The sequence below is a fragment of the Harpegnathos saltator genome, unplaced genomic scaffold (genome assembly GCF_003227715.2).
Source record: "Harpegnathos saltator strain DR-91 unplaced genomic scaffold, Hsal_v8.6 scaffold691, whole genome shotgun sequence".
In the NCBI taxonomy this organism is placed as follows: domain Eukaryota; kingdom Metazoa; phylum Arthropoda; class Insecta; order Hymenoptera; family Formicidae; genus Harpegnathos; species Harpegnathos saltator.
The window spans coordinates 412,959-433,070 of NW_020230528.1; positions in this window are offsets into that span (position 1 = coordinate 412,959).

A 20,112-nucleotide genomic window follows, 5' to 3' on the forward strand; every position below is an offset into this window, starting at 1 on the left:
GAGAGAGAGAGCGACTATAAAACTCTACACTTTCGTTCGTCAGCCGGCTGACACTCGAGCTACGCGATCGCTCGTCGTTACGCCGAAGATATAAATAAAGGAATTTACGATCGGCCGTGCGCGTTAAACTCCGATAAATCATAAATCCGCACGAACGCCGCTGCGATTGTAGTGTCACATTGTACGAGCGGGAATTTGCACCGCGCGTGTATCGGTTATCGACGCGAGTCTGAAGGACGTTTCCCTGACGATTTCCCGCTGCGGTTATCGCGCCTGATAGTAATCGGCTAGCATTAACAACGAACGCTTGTAGTGGAATCGAGCGCATACGTCTCGTTGGGGGTCGAGAATTGAAAGAAAAAAGAAGAAAACAGCAGTCGAGTTGTTGGAGTGCGCCAAGACCACGTAATCGCGCGGTTAATCCTGTAATGACGATAGTTCAACGGTGACGCGACATGCAACTCTGAGTAATATCGTCCACGTGCGCATGCGCGTACGCGCATATATTGTTAATAGAGTTTTGGGAAGTAAATCGTTACTTGTAACGAAATTGCAGTTATACTTTCTTTTCGGTAACTTCGTTCCGTTTTTTTCATCTTCAACTGTAACTTAACTTAGTTACATTTGTTTGATAACTAGTAACTAATTTAATAGTTACTTTAGTAGTTACTTTATATATTTCAAACTTAAGTTTCTGGCAGACCAGCACGATAACGCGACGTGCGACGTTTGATATCCAATAAGCATACAGTTATTTTGACTACTTTTGGAAAATGCGCTGTCGCGTCATCTATTTTTATCGTTTATTAGATGTAAAACAAGGATAAAATGACGTAATAGCGCTGATAGTGTCTCTCTTCCGAACGCAACCTGTATTTCTTTTAAAAAAATTGCCTTAAATATTGGACATTTCCATCGCGCGTCGCCAGTACTTATTTGTTAACATAATCCGCGTTTAGCGTGAAGTGCGCTACGTGGTTTCAGTTACATAAAACATTTAAACAATGAATAAAATATCTCAATCTTTGGAGAAGGATTGTAAAATGCCATGGCCAGAATATGCAGAAATATTCGAGTTACAGCACAAATTTAAAAACGAGAACAACTGGACATTTCTCTGCAAAATTTGCGCTGGCAAAAAAATTATTCATGCAAATAGAACATCTGCAAATTTAAAAAAAACACGAGTTTAAGTCTTCATTTATAAAATATTAATATATTTTTTAGTGCAAAAATCCAATTTCTAACGTTAAGATTATTTCTAGTATTTTTAGTATTTATTATCTTCATGAAATTCATTCACTTTCTTATAATTGTTATTAATAGTCTTAAAGAACAAATATGAATTGCTTATTTAAATTAAGAAATCTAATTTGTAAGAATTATATGCAACATGAGGAATATATAATAATCAACGAACTTTCATAATTAAAATTGAAGGAATTTACATAATTACGAAATTTAAAATAATAACACAATTATTGTAAAAAAGTAACTGAAAAGTAACTCGTTACTTTCTAAATAACTGTAACTGTAATATGTTATTTTTAAAGGTCAGTACAATTTGTAACTGTAATATAGTTACTTTCTCAATGAAAGAAAAACTGTAATTGTAACTAGATACTTTTACAAAGTAACTTTCCCAACTCTGGCTGTTAACCCTTTGAGGCACGTATCTTTCAGAAAATCCGAATCACATGAAAATTTATATACGAGGGTTTCCGGGGTCGCTGAGGACATATCCGTTATCAGATTTCCGAAATTCAACATAGCGATCCAAGGTGGCGGACGCAAAAATGAAAAATCGCGATAATTTCCGTGAATGGGTATTGTGCGGTTTTTGGAGTTGCTGATTACGAATCCGTCATCAAATTTTCAAAATTCAAAATGGCGGGTTCAAGATGGCGGCCACAAATATGAAAAATCGCGATAATTTCGGTGACCTCGATGATTCGTAGTTAGCTTTGAAAGCTAACCAAAGTACAATTTCAGCTAATCATATAAAAATTGTATGATCCGCCATCATGGAAAATAAATTTTAGAATTTGGACCTTAGATTCGTAATCCGCGAGCTCACAAACTAACCAGAATACAATTTTAGCTAATTTTATGTACATTCTATGATCCGCCGTCTGGAATCCGCCATTTTGGAAAATGAATCTTAGAATGTGGACCTCAGATTTGTAATCAGCGACCTCAAAAACTAACCAGAGTATAATTTTAGCTAATTTAGTAAAAATTCTATGATCCGTCATCTTGAATCCGCCATCTTGGAAAATTAATTTTGGAATTTGGACCTTAAATTCATAATCAGCGACCCAAAAAACCCCCAAATATTGATTTTGAGCAAAAAATTCATTCATAGTTCGCAGAAAATGATTTTTTTCTGTAAAAATGTGTATTTTTCACACTTCGTTTATTTATATTGTTATAAATGGACAACTTATGCAAAACACTTTTCAACTTTTCATATATGTTCCCATATCATATAAGAAGCTAAAAAACGCAAGAAACCCGACAAGAATCCCTCGAATATGAAATATTTCATGAAAATATGAAAATAAATAGGTGGTAAGTATACTTACCACTATGCCTCAAAGGGTCTTAAAGGTTAATCAGACCTCGGTGACAGAACGAAAAGGAAACGTCGTTTTCCATACATTCAGCCTTCGATGAACGTCGTCGAGCGCGCGGAGAAGCCGGCCAGATCGGCGTAGTCGAGAAACTTACGAATCGTCGTTTGCGATCGAGGCTGCGCCTCCGCATGCGCGCGTGCGCGCGCGATCATCGCGATCAATATACGATCTATACACGCGTACGACGTACATGGCGGAGAACAAACGGTCGACAAGAGCTAATTAACGATATATCGGTCCGCGGCCGTGTCAGCTTCGGAGAAACTCCGACACCATGCGTCGCCCGGCCGGGTCCCTCTCGAAGGTGGAACGAGAATGGCGCTTGTTCGAGACAGAGGCAGCGAGGTAGAAAGAAAAGAAGAGAGAGAGAGAGAGAGAGAGAGAGAGAAAAAGAGAGAGGAGAGTCGAAGCGAGCCGCAGAATACAATGGTTGACACTGTGAACCCCCGTCGTCGGTTTGATTTTATTGCGACTTTAACTCCGGGCAACGGTGCCCCCGACTCGAGTCGATCTCCAGCTCGTCCTTACCCCGCGCTTCTTATGGCGTTTATGCCCCTCTTAGACAGCCGCGTTATCGCTGCGCCGGGTTTTCTTTTAGCTTTTGTTCTCCCTCTTTCTCTTCGTCGTGCTTCGTTGCGAGCGGAAATTTGAGAAATCAACGATCCGTCAGCTTCCTCCCGTCGATCTCGCGTATTTCTGCCGAGACGTCGCGCTGAAGGTCGCGCGACCTTCAGCCCGTCAAGTCCGCGGGATCAAGCCGCGAGAGTGGATAGGTAAACACATGGAAGACGCTTAGTTTGATTAATTTCGTCCTCCGGTTGGTTTACCTTTTATGATCGAAGCACCTTTCTTCCAACTAAAATTTCCGTTACCTCGGCCTGTGATGGATGCTTCCTTTCGTTTAAAACTCTTCTCAAGAAGTTTAATTGAACATGCACATGTATAGAATTTCAAACAAAGGGGAGTTTTTATCTCATTAGTAGTTAAAACACGGCTTATATCTAATTAAAGAAACTACTACGCTACTCGCGTACAGGATTTATTAGCTCTTTTTGCAAGAATCTTCCAAACGCCCTTTTGACTTTCTCCTCTCCTTCTCTTTGTCCGTTTATTATATTTATATCTTCTTTTAATCTAATTGATTAGCAAGATGCACAGTTTTTAACAATGACCGCTCGATAACTCCTGAATCTTACACACGTGAGACGACATATTTATACAGTGCAATATTTGTTTATCGATATATATCGATAAAATAAAATATATAAATAGTATATTTGGTGCAAAATTAATTGCGGTTTTTATCATTTTAAGTTTGGCGCCGATTTTTCTAGTTACCGTTATCTTTTTCAGAATTCGATATTGTAGGAATAAAATTTGTTTCCCGCTAGGAGAAATGTGTGCAGGCCAATAGTCTTTATTTTGATTAATAAATATAATTTTTAACTGTATATGCGTCTTTATACTCGATATGCAAAAACCGCAATTATCCTTGCACCAATCCAATATATATCGACAAACTAAAATATATCGATAAATATATCAATAAAGAGAAATATAAATATAGAAATATGATATATGTATACATATATATATGTTGATATATGTTGATATACATACATACATACCTATATCACACTTCTATATCCATCCCTCTTCTTATCGACATATTTGTTAATATATTTCAACCTATCGACATATACCAGATTGGTACAAAAACAATTGCAGCCCCCACATATCAAGTATAAAGACGATTTTTGCAAATTTTGTGATTTTTGCAAAATGGCACCCGACCCTTCCTCTGCTTGATCCGACCAATTTCACAATTTTTCGTTTCCCCCGAACACTCTATACATATATATATATATATATATTGATATATATATATATAGAGCGTCCGGGATCTTTCGGAAACGAAAAATTGCGAAACTAATCAGATCAAACAGAAGAAAAACCAAATACCATTTTGCAAAAATCGCAATGGTCATTAAGTTATTAATGACTAAAAATGATCACATCCAAAAGCTCCCTCAACCGACGACCCGCAAATCTGCGTACTTATTTGCAAAGTGACAGGTTCAAGATTCAGAGTTCAAAGTTCAACATACTCATATCTATCGCTAGACACAATAGCCCTCATATAATTGTAGATTAGATCATTCTGAACAAAAAAGCCCTTTACCATTTTGCAATTAAGTACGCAAATGTTCAAGTTATCGATTAAGAAAGTTTTTAGATGTGGTCATTTTCAATAATTCATTTAATTGATGCGTGTGGTCTCCATGTTTATTCTCGACGTGATCGGGATAAATTAAAATATATATCGATATATATGTCGATCGAAAAGAAATGTAAATACAGAAATATATACATATATATTTCTTTTTTAATTTACCCGATCGCGTGTCGGGGATAAACACGGAGACCGCGCGCATCAATTTCCTCCGTGTTACGAAATTCGAGCCCTCTTTAATCACGCCGATCTTTCTGTTATTTCTATCTTCTCCTTTTTTTCCATCGTACATTTCCACCGCGGGGTTGAATTCGGTGGCTCTCCGGGGACGCGGGGCAGGCGGTCGTATCTGTCCGCGGTTTTCATTCGTAGCCGGTCGACGACACCCTCTCGCGTGCACTTATCTGCGCGCGTTCTGCTTGAATAAAAGCGCGCGTGTGCGCGCGCGCCCGCGACCGGGGGCGCAATAATAAAAACTAATATTCCCTTTAGCGGGGCCATTGTTCGACGTCCCCGACGGCGCCGTGCCGCGCTGCGCCGCGAGAAGCGGAAGGGACCGACCTCGTTCCAGGCGTGTACGACGGTACATGCAGATCCTAGATAGAGGACCTGGCGGTTGCCGGCAAATGCACTGCGCCTCTCCACGGTCCTCCTCCGACACGGAGAGGACGACGTCGTTGCCTTAAGGCAAATTCACACGGTGCGCTCCGCCGCGCCGGTCGAAGGTGAATGAAGCAGACGCAGTGAAGGGGAAGAACTCAGCGAGTACGTGTGAAAGCTATTGCATTAGTTCGCGCAAGAATGTGAATTGGAAGGGTCGGAAGCAACGATAGCTTTTCCGAAATCTCGAGGAAAAATCGCGCGTCTTCGGACGGGGGGGGGGAGGCGGAGCGGACATTTTAGAGATTACTCCACACGATTTTCGTGTTGCAAATGTACTCCCTGCGCCCAAGAGAGCCGCGTACGAAACAATGCGCAGTCCTTTCAGAAAGAGAGAAATCATCGCTCATACCACACCTCACTTTCCTCGCCTCGTTTGAAGCGAATGAGAAGAGGAAGAAAAAAACACCCCCCCCCATTTCAACGTTCGCGCACATGTATTTTTTCCATATATATTTTTTTCCCCTCGAACGGCGCGGCGCACCGAGGGCCGGGAAAACGAGAGGGAAAAAGCGGAACTGCGTGAATTCGCCTTTATGCGGACTGCTCGAGCACTCCGCTTGTGCGCTCGGAAGTTTCTGATAAATACGCCAAGATGCTCGCGAAAGCCACGGCCACTACGACGTAAATGGCATCAACGAGAGGCGGCCGAGAGGGTGGCGCGGCGCGGGCGAGAGAGAGAGAGAGAGAGAGAGAGAGGGAGAGAGAGAGAGAGAGGATGGTAAGCTGGCATCGGTCGGAACCACGGGGGGTTATTGTTCCAGGAGTGCTCACAAGGAAAGTACACGACGGGATTCGCCGTTTCGCGAAACAGCACGGTTCGTTATTAATTTCCGCGCGCGCGCACTCTCTCCCTCCCCCCCCCTCTCTCTCTCTCTCTCTTTCTCGTTAAGCATTCTCGGTCCGCACTGGCCGCAAGCGGGCTCTCCGGGACGTTTAACGCTCTGGAGAGATGATTTTCCTTCGCGTCGCAATGTTTTTACGGCGCGCAGAAGATAAAACTGGTAATCTTGGGAATAACGCTAGGCGGGGTGGCTTGGGGAGACGGAGAGCAGGAAGGGGTGAATTGGTGAGACTTTGCTTTCCCTGTAATCTTGTTAACTGGAACGTGACGGCGATGGAGATGACGTTGGAATAAATAACAGCAGACGCTGTACAAGCAGGTGCCCGAATCGTCTCCTTTCGCGGAGGTTTGATCGAATCGAGCTTAAAATGATCGCTTATTATTTCTCGACATCGGTGGAACTGAGAACATCTTCAACGTCGCGCCGGGACGACGAAATATTAGGTAACTGAAAACGTTCGTGCGGTTTTGTAGATGAAGAATTGAACAAGGACGGAAGTTTTCAGACAAAAATATTATATAACTGATATGTGAATAAATATTATAATTGAGACATGAATAAATAATTGATAATCTTCATTATAAATAACGATTCGGTTTGCCTGAACGAGATGTATTTTCAAGCGATTCCTCGCCGGAAGGAAATTTTTTAAACCACTTCTGTGCGGTCACAAGGGCAGTAAGAACACAATTATTTGTTAGGTGACTAAAGACGTTCGTGCGATTTTGCATATTAAAAGTTGAACATTCATCGTGACCTCGGTATGAGTTGTCGAAGAAAGTAAGATAGCTGCAAACAGACACAAAATACGTCTTGCCAATCATACTAATCGACTGGCTACTTTTAGACGTCTGAAGAGGAAAAACCCAACGATTTAATGAGACAAGATGAAAACGAATAATGAGTATTTTGTTTTGTCACCGCACTCCCGTGCCGTCTGGGACTTTTTTTTTGAATTGCCCGTTCTAAAATAACTATGTGACCCCGATGAGGGGCCACGATAGCACTCATGTGAATCCCTATATGAAAAATATGTTGTAAAACGGTCACTCTTGACTGGATCAATTTCCACAAATAGTCTTAAAAAAAAAGAAAAAAAAAGTTGAACAAGGACAGAAATTTTCAGAAAAATTATTATATAACCGACATATGAATAAATGTTATAATTGATACATGAATAAATAATTGATAATTTTCATTATAAATAATAATTCGGTCTTCCTAAACAAAGTGCATCTTCAAGCGATTCACTGCCAGAAGAAAATTGTTTAAACTACTTATGTGCAGTCATAAAGACAGTAAGAACACAATTATTTATTAGATGACTAAAGACGTTCGTGCTATTTTGTATATTAAAAATTGAACAAGAAAAAATTTTCAGAAAAAAATATTATATAACTGACATATGAATAAATGTATTTAATTGCATATAATTGAGACATGAATAAATAACTAATAATCTTCTATTACAAATAACGATTCAGTCTTCCTGAACGAGATGTAATTTCAAGCGATTTATCGTCGGAAGAAATTTGTTGAACCATTTCTGTGCAGTCGCAACAAGGACACAATTATTTATTAGGTGATTAAAACAATTCGTACGATTTTGCATATTAAAAATTGAATAAGCACAGAAATTTTCAGAAAAAAATGTTGTAACTGATATATGAATAAATATTATAATTAATATATGAATAAATAATCAATAACTCTTCGTTATCAGTGACGGAAGGTCTTCTTGAATGAGGTGCATCTTTAAGCGATTCATCGGCGAAAGAAAAGTTTTCAAAGCACTTTTGTGCATTCTGTTCTTTTAGCGCATCTTCTGCAAACGCTACGCATATTTTACGATATGCTTCTGCTTTCGGTCCAAGTTTCAATTCATAAGCAATCATGCTCGAATTGCACTCGATTCAACAGACATTTTAAAAGGATGAGTAATCACAAACCAAGAGATCACGTCACGTCATGAAAGTTCATCAATTAACTCACGCAAATCTGTGCTATATGATACGCACGCCCGACGAGTGTCTCTGCAAGATTCGGCAACTCATCGTATCAAACTCAAACTTAAAAATCGCACGAACTTTTTCCGTTACCTGATAGTTGCCAGCTCCAGAAAGAAAGAATAATTGTCGAGTGCCTTGAGAGAACGAGGAACACGAGTATAATAACACTTATTGTTATTATTATAATTATATAAATTATAATTATTATAACATTTCACGTGTAACTGCCATTTCCCACCGGACGTATCAAGACGTTCGTTTGTTTGCACGGTTCGCGGAGGACAGCGCTGAAAAGAGCCAAGGCAAATTATAGCATGAAGCGGCGACATCACAAACGACCGGGGCGGCCTCGCAGACGGCTCCCTTTCCGCAGGGGCGAGTCTGTAGTTTATGCGTCGGAGTGGATAATACGTCAATACGAGTGCCTAAAACTAAATAACTGTTTTCGGGAACGGTGAAGCCCGCGCGCCCTCCCCGGCAGGAGAAGAAGAGCTTTGTCGTGCCGCGCAACTTTGAACTTTGCGGTTATTAATTTCCGCGTCTTCCCTCCGGAAACGCAGCGTCGCGTATACATATTTGCATGTAGACGACATTCGACGTCGCTGTCCTTGTAAGGATGAATTACCTTTTCAAAGCAAGTGCTCCGTCTCTCTCTCCCTCTCTCTCTCTCTCTCTCTCTCCCCCTCCTGTACGCGCGTTCGCGAGACGGCGTCGTCTATCTCCGAGTGAAGAGAGTAATTTTCCGACCTCTCGTTTCGTCGAGTCCGATTGCTCTTAGGAGTTGGTTCTATACATTAGTTAACGCATTTCTCCGTAAGCGCGGAATACATCTTGGAGCGTACGCCCTGAATTGCTCAACCCCCCCCTCTCCTCGATATGCACGATCCACTTTTGTTTCGCGTCTACGTCAACTTTCTCGCCAGTCGCGCGGTCTTTCGAAGTTTCCGCGCGCTACTGCGCATGTGTGAGAGAGGTCAATGACTCCGACGATGGCCGAGCGGTCAGCTGATGTAGCGCGGAGGAGTGGGGGCAAAGCCGCATTCTGTGATGATTCTAACCTCACTCAGCCGTCATCGTTGACTTCACTTTGGCAGCGTCGAATCGATCGAGAGGCTCCGCGTGATCGATAATATTTTCGCTCGCCGTGACTCCACTCGACGTGAAATTCGCCGGGAATTTGAGATTCTCGATAGACGTGCGGTCGTTTTTCCTCCGAAGGGAGATTAATTAGCAGAATTAGATTATCGCGACGGCGGATACATCGATCGGCTTCTCGACCGAGACGGGAATTAGTCCATGATGGGAGGCCGCATTCTCCTCTTGCCGTATTTTCCCCGCATTTTATATCGCGTTGCAATTTGTATCTCGGTAATTTCACCCAAGTCGAGAGTTGAGAGAGAGAGAGAGAGAGAGAGAGAGAGAGAGAGAGAGAGAGAGAGAGAGAGAGAGAGAGGGAGGAGGGAGAGAAGCAGAAATAAATATTCATTGCCGCAATTTGAGAAGGATTTCATGGCCGCGCAGCCAATTAATTAACGTGATCAAACGGCATCGATAAAATGCGGCTTCCTCCTTTTTCCCCGGGCTATCGATCCCCGCGAGAGAGAGGAGCAATTTTATTTAAGTATCGTATTTAGGAAGCGCTTTGCATGGGCGGGAAGACTGAGAGGGTGGTCAACGGGCGACTCGATGAGGAGGACACCTCCTTTCAAGTTGAAGGATGATCCGGGAAATCGACGCGAGAATAAATGGCACTTCGACGGGAATCTTTCCGCGCTTCGGACTATCTCTTTCTCTTTCTCCTCTCCTTCCTCACCCCTCCCCCTCCCCGCCGCCGCCGCCGCCTCCCGAGCTGCCCGGGAGTGGCGGAGAGGGCGGCGATCGAGGATGAGACGGCGGATAGCGCAAACGCCGAAAGCCGCTGCTAAACTTATCGGTTTCCAATGTCGTCGTTCGCTGGCAATTGGAAAACTTTTCTCGTAATCCGTCAGATAAATCACGCGTCTCTTGTGCTTCCTTACGCCACTCTCTCCTGGTCGCACGCTCCGCTTCGCCACCCCCGTCGCGACTCGACGACACTATTGGGATATTCGGTCGTCCAGGTAGTTGGCCTAAAAGTGTAAATTCGCTCTCGGGGGCGAATTTATACTTCTGACGACGCCGTGTCGGGCGAATCGGGCGGATTGTCCAAAATGTACACAGAGACCGCCGCCTTCTGTTGTTTCTCGAGCTTCAGTGTTACGCAAGCGGAGCCGACGCAGCGCAGACGGGCATCGAAGGATTTACCGGTTAAAGCGACGGATTTGCGCGGCGGATTTGCGGAGGGGCTGACGGTAACGCTGCAACGTGGATGGCGCTTGTCGCCGTTGTTGTAACGTCTGGCGGCCGAATTCATACCGCGATGTAACGCGAACACATACATCGCTCAGCAAGAACGTACGGTGCGTGTCGTATTCAGAACAGGGGAAAGCGTCGTCGAGCCGAAGCTGGAGGAGAAAAACGCGAGAGTTTGCGAGCATGTGCGCGAATTTCAAGCGGCGATACGCACGTCTCTCGAACCGGACGGTCAAGCCGTTAATCAGTTTACTTTGGGCCGCCAATTAATTTATGGCCAATAATTAATACCTGGTAATCAAAAAAGTTTCATCGCTCGCGCATGAGCCATAACTTCAATAACTGTTTATACATTGGGTTGTTCGGAAAGTAATCTCGGTTTTTTCAAATAAATGGTGTTAGTTGCACCCTTTTAACTCTTTGAGGCACGTATTTTTCAGAAAATCCGAAGCACATGAAAATTTATATACAGGGATGTTTGGAATCGCTGATTACGAATTCGTTATCAGATTTTCAAAATTCAATATGGCGAATTCAAGATGGCGGCTACAAATATGAATATTCGCGATAATCTGAAATCCACCATCTTGGAAAATGGATTTTAGAATGTGGACCTCAGATTCGATCAACGACCTCAAAAACTAACCAGAATACAATTTTAGCTAATTTAATAAAAATTCTATGATCCGCCATCTTGGAAAATTACTTTTGGAATTGGGACCTAAGATTCGTAATCAGCGACCCAAAAAATCCCCAAATCTTGATTTCGAGCAAAAAATTCACTCATAGTTCGTGGAAAATGATTTTTTTCTGTAAAAATGTGTATTTTTCTTTGTTTATTTGTTTATTTACTTTGTTTATTTATAATAAATGAACAACTTTTCAACCTCTCATGTATGTTCCCATATCATATAAGAAGCTAAAAAACGCAGAAAACCCGACAAAAAGCTCTTAAATATGAAATATTTCATGAAAACATGAGAATAAATAGATGGTAAGTATAGTTACCACTATGCCTCAAAGCGTTAAGCAGTTAACCTCATTCTAAACCAGAAAATCGATTTATATTTTTACAACGCACATTTCAAGCTTCATTTGGAAAAAAGTTGTTTTGGAATCTGTCATTCTTGTTTGGCATCGCATAAAAAATGGAAAACCAACGTGAGCATTTGCGTCACATCTTGCTTTTTTATTACTGTAAAGGTAAAAATACAGCGCAAACAAGAAAAAAAATTGTATGCCATGTATGGAGAGGATGTGTTGACTGAACGCCAGTGTCAGAATTGGTTTTCGAAATTTCGTTCTGGGAATTTCGACCTCAAAGATGTACCATGTTCTGGAAGGCCAGTTGAGACTGATGAAGGCCAAATAAAGGCATTGGTGGACGCAAACCGTCATTTACAACCACTGCTGAGAAATTGCTGAGAGTTTGAATTTATAGAATTCGACCGTGCATGAGCATTTGAAACAACTTGGTTTTGTTTCAAAGCTCGATATTTGGGTTTCACACGTTCTCACAAAGAAAGAGATTTGATTTGTCGCGTTACCATTTGCGATTTGCTGTTGAAACGTGAGGAAAATCCATTTTTGAAGCGACTCATAACTGGGGATGACAAATGAATTGTGTACAATAATATTAAATGCAAAAGATCATGAATCAAACGGTGTGAACCAGATCAAACACAACGAAAGCTGATATCCATCAAAAGAAGGTGATGCTCTCTGTTTGGTGGGATTGGAAAGGTATGGTTTTTTTTTTGAGCTGCTACCAAACAACCAAACGATTGATTTAAATGCATATTGTCATCAATTGGACAAATTGAATGATTCCATCAAGCAGAAGAGAGCAGAATTGGCGAACAGAAAAAGTGTTTTTTTCATTATGACAACGCCAGACTTCACACAAGTTTAATGACTCGCTAGAAGCTGTTAATGCTTCGATTTGCTACCACATCCACCATATTCACCTGCTTTGACACTATCGGATTATCACTTGTTTCGGTCATTGCAAAATTCTTTGGATTCAAATGAATAAAAATTTCGATTCAAATAAAGGTGTCAAAAACCACTTGATTAAGTTTTTTGCCAATAAGGACCAGAAGTTCTACGAGCGAAATCATATTATTACCTCAAAGATGGCGAAAGGTGTTGGAACAAAATGGTCAGTACTTAATAGAATAAAACTTTTCATTTCTATGAAAAATATCGTTTTTCATTTTCATGCAAGAAACTTTTCAAAACTTTCTGAGAATGGACAATTTGGGCAACTGATTGCTCAAATTGTACCAGGTTTCCTTTATCGTACCGATGTGATTAGTTAGAAACTATGAAAGGAGAAAAATAAAATACACTTGCATCAAGTAAATTAAATAAACAATTTAAATAATGCGTGTTTAATTGAAATTACGGTTTGTACAAAAGACTGAAAAGATATTCTTTAATTAAAAAAATAAAATAAGGGCCACGATTGAAATGAACTCAAAGAAACTTGACGTGTCAGATGCTTGCTAAAGAGTAAGCGATGAAACAATCAGACTTCGTTTACACAAAATAGGAGAGAAATGTAAGGTTATCTATCCTTCAAGAAGTAACAGGACTTTTTTGATCACCTGATACATATAATTAATGACCATCTTCAATAATATTTCAAGCATCGAGTCCAATCTGCTCGAAGCGAGTTTTTCTCTTATCTTCACAAGTTATTTTAACTATTCCGCAATAAATGAAGATTTTCCACGCGGTACAAAATATCGCAGAGGACTCGGAGAAAGCCGAGAAAGAGAGAGGGAGAGGGGGGAGAAGGAGAGGGGGAGGGAGAGGGGAGAGAGAGAGAGAGAGAGAGAGAGAGAGAGAGAGAGAGAGAGAGAGAGAGAGAGAGGAAGAAAGTTTCCTTTGAGACAAGCAACGGGAAGTCATCGGTATTCCGTATCGGAACGCGACGATAACATTTCCGACGTCTGGATACCGAGCGAGGTATCTTAGTCTGCTGACGACGACGACATCGACGACGGTGGCGCGAAGCGAGCGAGCACTTTGTTGTTTAAGAGTTCGCGCTTTCGCAAGTTGCGCGCTTTCGACTCGGAGGCTCGCGCGCAATTACGGACGGCGACATACCGGACCGTCTGCCTCATCGGCGGCGGCACGTAAACGGCTGGGCGCGGTCTCGTCGGAAACTTGGACTTGCCGTCGGGGAAGCGCGGGCGGACAAAGTGACTCGTTTAAAGTTACAGCTCGGTGTCACGTGCCTCGCGTGCCTCGCGACGATGCGACCGCCGCCGTCGGCCGGCCGCCGAAAATCGACCGGCGCGGCGCGCCGCGGTGCGTCGCGTGCGTCACGCCGGCCCGGGCGGACATAGTTCGCGGACAATAACGAAATAAATTCGCGATCTCGCGTGCAGCGGCGGCACCGCGAGGCCCGCCGCTCTCCGCGAGAGCGGTCGCGTGAGCGCGCGCCTCCGCGTCTCTCTCTCTCTCTCTCTCTCTCTCGAGAGAGAGAGAGAGAGAGAGAGAGAGCGGACGATCCCGGACACCGAGTGCATTTTTCATCGGTTCGAACGCGATCGGCCCGGGAAGCCCCGTCGTTTGCTTATATCGACTCGCGCTTAACATATCGGAAATGGGAAACGTGATCGGATCGCGCTACGACGGAGATGGTATCGCAGCAAGAATTACGTTTAAACTGCGTCTCTTCATTCGACATTTCTGCGAAGCTCGACCACACCGAGCTGCTGCAGTGCGAATTATTGGTTGGAAATAGTAAACCACTCGAGCAACTGCAATTTTGATGCGCGGCAGAGAGGCGAACGAGGGCACGTAACAGTTTTAATCGGTTTACTCTGGTGTACCCGAAAATCGACGTTTTCAGTCAAAACCGGCGAGAATCAGTAATTTCGTATTCCACATGGAAAGTTATTTGTAAGAGCTTTGAGGATGAATCCACGGTCGAAATTTCAAAATTCACAGTGACGTATTCAATATGGCCGCTTCAAATGGCTAACTTTAATATTCCATTATAGAAAAGGTCGTATTCTATATGCTCATGTTTCCGAATCGCTGGTGACAAATCCAGGATTGTAATTTCAGAATTGACAATGACGTATCCAACATGGCAGCTTCAAACGGCTAACTTTAATACTTCATTATGAAAAAAGTCATATTCTAAATATTTATGTTTTTTGAATTGTTGACACCGAATTCAGAGTCGAAATTTCAGAATTCACAATGGCGGATCTGATATGGCGACTTCAAATGACTAACTTTGATATTCCATTACGCATACGCATTAAACTCGGTGTGTTTTTTTGATCGCAGATGGCGATAGATAACGATCATAAGCCCGATTCCACCAGAGTCATTCGGCAAAGAAGTTCGAAGAAGAAGAAGATTTCCTTCAACATATTTCATCCACTAATAATAGAGGTAACAGTTTTTTTAACGGAATACCATTGGTTGCTAGAAGCCGCCATATTAAATCTGCCATTTTCGATTGCGCAGTTTCAACTGGAGTCATCATTAGCAATCCGAAAGATATGAACGAATCGAATATGATCTTCTCCATAATGGAACAACAAAATTAGTTAGTTTCAGCCGCCATATTGGATTCTCCATTTTGAATTTTGAAATTTCGATCCCGGGTTCATCATCAGCGACCCGAAAAACTCTTTATAAAGAAGATTTCACATGAAATGAAATGGAGGGATATCAATCTTGATAAATATTCTGCAAAAGCTGATAAAATTGTATTTAAGCGCTGCGGTGTTGGATGCGCCACTATGAACTTCTCTAATTTGATTCTGGGCTTGTAGTTAGCGGAATCATATTACTCAGATCTGATGACCAAATGAGTTAACCTGATCAGGACCATGGGATAAATTTCTAGTCGGGTAGATAAGGTAATACTATCGGGTTCTAGTAAGTCACGTAACGCAGCTTGCATATCAGGATCTTATTAAGGATACACAGTCAGGTTAAGTTACCTTTTATTAAATTACCTTTTTGAATCCTTATCACGTTTTATTTCAGATTTATTTAAGGCTCTTGGCTACTCTATAGAATTGTGCTGCAGCTCTATAGAATTGTGACGTCAGAAGTGAGGAATTATATTCTTGTGTGCCACTTCCAAATAAAGAGACATTTGTATGACTGAGCATTTGAAATCGCTTGAGAGAGCATACTTGCAAAATGTTTCGAAAAATATCTGTTTCTCTCAGGTCGATAAAAAGAGCTGTAATAAAATGAATGTGACAAGGTCACAAAGGAAGGTAGTGTTGAAGAGAAAGGTTGCGTGTCACGTTAATATTGCTGCAATTTATTGACTGTCAAGAGAAAAGGATAATTAACTGCTAAATGGTCTTTGCTAAAACCTGATAACATAAGTTACATGTGTCAGATTCAATATGGAAGCTCTAAGTAACTAATTTTGTTATTCTATTATGGAGAAGATCATATTCAATTCGTTCGTATCTTTTGGGTTGCTGATGATGAATTCAGTTGAAATTGCAAAAGCCAAAATGACGGCTTCTAGTGACCAACGGTATTCCCATTATGAATATTGTTATTTCCATTATTGGTGGATGAAATATGTTGAAGGAAACTACTTCTTCTATATTAAGTACAATGAATAAGAATCCCGACAAAGATCCAATCAACTAAACCTTATTACATGACACACTAGGTTTGGTATATCAAGGTCCTAATATGGATCCAATTATTATATAAATATCTTCCTCACTCAATTGTCATCAGGACATTATAAGACCTAACCTGATCAGGATTACTTTTCACTCACCCTATTAGGTCTTTGAACAATATCTGATCAAAATTTCTAGGCAGATATTTCGCCATGAGTGCCGTGTACGCATCGCGATTTAAAGTACCGCGTTTCTCTGTACATATCCAAAAGGAACGAAAATGTCACGCTAAGTGGCTGCTAAATACATGAAAAGGTCTAAGGCGTGTGTAAACAAGTGGGTAAGTTGCTACTTAGAGGTGAAGAACGTCGAGCAAAGGTGCACATTTGCTTTTCAAAGCAAGGATTTGACACTTTGCATCTTGACAGACAACTTGAGCGCTGCCAAAATGGCGTAAACTGATGAGAGGACTTTCCTGCCATTTGCCTGAAAATAGTTCAAGAGGAAAAATGAAAAAAATGAAAAAAACGGCTGTTACAAGAGGACAGTGACTCCAAACATCGGAATCGTCCTTCTGCCGCATAGAAACGAGGAAATGACGCTGACAAACTGGATTGGCCGTCGCGGACATTGCGGAATTAACGAAGCCCAAGCTTCGTGGAAAAGAAATTTGGAAGGTCAAGAAGTTAGTTCGACAAATTCGAATTGATCTTTGGAGAAACCTCACCTCAAAAATATGCCATAAAATTAGTGGAAAGGTGCCGTGCAATTTTTGAATATGGAGGTGACTGGAGAAATTATTAATAATAAAGCACCGCAGTTCTGATCAAGCATTTATATTTTTCTCCAAGCCATTACAATAAATTGTTTTCGAGTTATGGCGGACACTTTCGAACATTTTCGCTGCGAGTTTTGCACAATACTTTTTTCGCGGTCCCACAGCCCGGACTTCGTCGTCGCGCCTTGCAATTAGCAATGCGTGTGTAATGAAGATCGAGCGATTAACCACAATCATTTACACCGATAAACGCACGCGAGCATTCATCGTGTGATGTCGCATGGCGAGGGAGGGGGGGCTGCTGGTGGCGGCTTTTTTGCACAAGAAGAGGAACAGTTGAGACGTTTGACGCGCGTAGCCGCCCTCTCGCTGTTCAAGCTTATTTTCCGCCGCTCAAACTTATTCCCCGAACGGTCTCGTGGACATCATTATCGGCGCTTCATATTTATTAACACGCTCGCCACCGCAGTCGCGTCCGTGCGATGCATCATCCGCTTAATTGACCTCTCCCCCCTCCTTCCACCGGGCCGCGATGAAGAGCGCATAAGATTCCGCCGCGCAAAATTACTCAAGACGCAGCGGAACGCGTTAATTGGCGCGGCATGTTGCGAGAACGGAATATTAATTGTGCCGTATCGATTCCCGCCCCGGCTCGGGCGGAGGGGGCGGGGGAGGGGTGAGGGGTAGCAGAGAAGACGCGTTGAGCAATTTTACCTCTCTTAGTCCCCGCGCGTGCTCTCTCTCTCTCTCTCGCGCGCGCAAACCTTCGCCGGATAATGAATGTCGACAATTTTCGCGGGGATAAGGGGATATTAATTATTCGCACGCGGTGCCTGTCGAAGTGCGTCGTCGATGTATCGTCGCGCGTTATCAATCGTGGATGAGGCTCGAAATACCGGAAGAGGATCGGGATCGTCTTGGGATCGCGACTCACGACTCACACGCACGCACGCATAGGATTTACGGAGCGCAGCCGCGCGTGTTTCATAAAAACGCACGACGTCGAGTCTCGAGCCCGGAGGGTCGAGAGGGTTGATGAGGAGGGAGGTTGGCGGGGAGGGGGGCGGGAGAATTTCTCGCGAGAGATCCACCTTGCGCACTCGACCGCTGTTTGAGGCGAGAACTTCCTCGACACCCGACAGACGAAACTTTCTATCCAATTTTATTTAGTGCCCGATAACTCACGACTCCACTCGCCATACTTCAAGTTGGCGAGCGCGCGCGCGCGCGTGTCGATAGCGCCTACCAAGGGAAGAGAGAAACTCGATCCTCTCTGCCCCCGCCCTCTCCCTCCTCCACTGTGCCGCAACTTTTAACTGCGATGAAATTTTCAAGTGGCACAAAACAGCGCCACGTCGGATGGCTGCCGTCCTCGGCTGGCTCGGCGGGACCTCGATGATAATTAGCGCGCCGCAAGAAGCGAGTTTCGAGCAAACACAATAGATCCATCTGATTGCGCCGACTTCCGGAGGGCCGGGGGAGGGGGGGGAGCGCGCGCCGCGATTCCGTATTCCCGTCGCGATCTTATTCCATGTAACGACAAGAGACGACAAAAAAATTTCGGTCCGACTTCATCGCGAAAGGATTAGGAGTCATGCGAGAGAACAAGCAGCCGGCGGAAGTTCCCTCGTACACACGTGCGCGACGTAGACACAGCCCGGCGTGCATTAAAATTCACGCCGCGACGGCGGCAAGGAGGAGGCACCCTCGCGAAAACCGCCCTCCCGCGGTCCTTATTTCCCCGTCATCGTTTGCGCGTCTCTATCGTCGTGCCGCGCGTAGGTGCGCGGGGAAGAGAGAAAAAAATAGAAAGGTCGCGCCCCGCAGCTCCCCCTCCTCCACCACGTTACCGGCACATCCCTCCTCTTGACGTTCGCCGAACGAACGGGGAATCTAGAATAAAGCAAAGTCGAATAACCCCTCGCGTCGCTCGACGTTAACTGTAAAACACGGCCGAAGTCCGGGATAAATTCTCGGGATATTATAAAATACAAGGATGCTCCACGTAAGGAATTGCGTCGAACCGCTGCAGAGAGCGAGAGAGAGAGAGAGAGAGAGAGAGAGAGAGAGAGAGAGAGAGAGAGAGAGAGAGAGAGAGAGAGAGAGAGAGAGAGAGGGGGGGAGAGAGAGAGACAGAGAGCTTCCTCCGGGAGAGTTTTTAAGCCATTTTTCGGCTCGGCCGGGAGATTCTGCGAGATTTTGGTTGGATGCCAGTTTCCGCGAGCTTTCCGGCCGAATTTCCGAGACGTCTTATCCGCGCCGATGAATGAAACCTTTAGGCTTAAAGCATACGCGAAATTAACGGGGAAACAGATGAGGTGTCGTTAGTTATTCGCGTCCCCTGCAACTCAGTCCGAGAGGGTTCGGTTCTCGTTGTTAAATAATTCCGCGGCGGTGCTACGATTAAAATGTTTCGGGAGGGAGATCGTCGGCTGTAAATTCTGAACGGAGAGAGAAAGAGAGGGAGAGAGAGAGAGAGAGAGAGTCTTCCCCGTAGTTTTCGAGTAAACTTCTGCAACATCACGCACGATTGTTACACGAGAGCGAGAGACGAGATGAAAAACGTCGGGCTCGCGAGAGTTACAGCGATATTACTCCCGTGCTACGGTGAAAGATTTAGCAAAAAGAACGGCGTCGAGCGGGAAGAAAGGTCAGATACAGATCCGGGGAGAGCTCCCTCTCTTTCCCTCTCTCCCTCTCTCTCTCTGTGCGTCTCTAAAGTTTTTTTGCGGCGCGCCGAAATTTCTCGCCCCGCAGACTTCGCTTCTGCCTCCTTAAAGCGGCGAGCGAGCGAAAGAAAGAGAGAGAGAGAGAGAGAGAGAGAGAGAGAGAGAGAGAGAGAGAGGGTGGGGAAGGGAAGGAGGGGGGAGAGCAATAATATTTCATTTGTGATATCGAGCACTCACTTCTTCTCCGTCTCTCTATCTCTTTCTCCCTCCCACTTCTTTTTCTCTCGTGCAGGAGGAAAAGCATCGTCTCGGAGAGTGAAA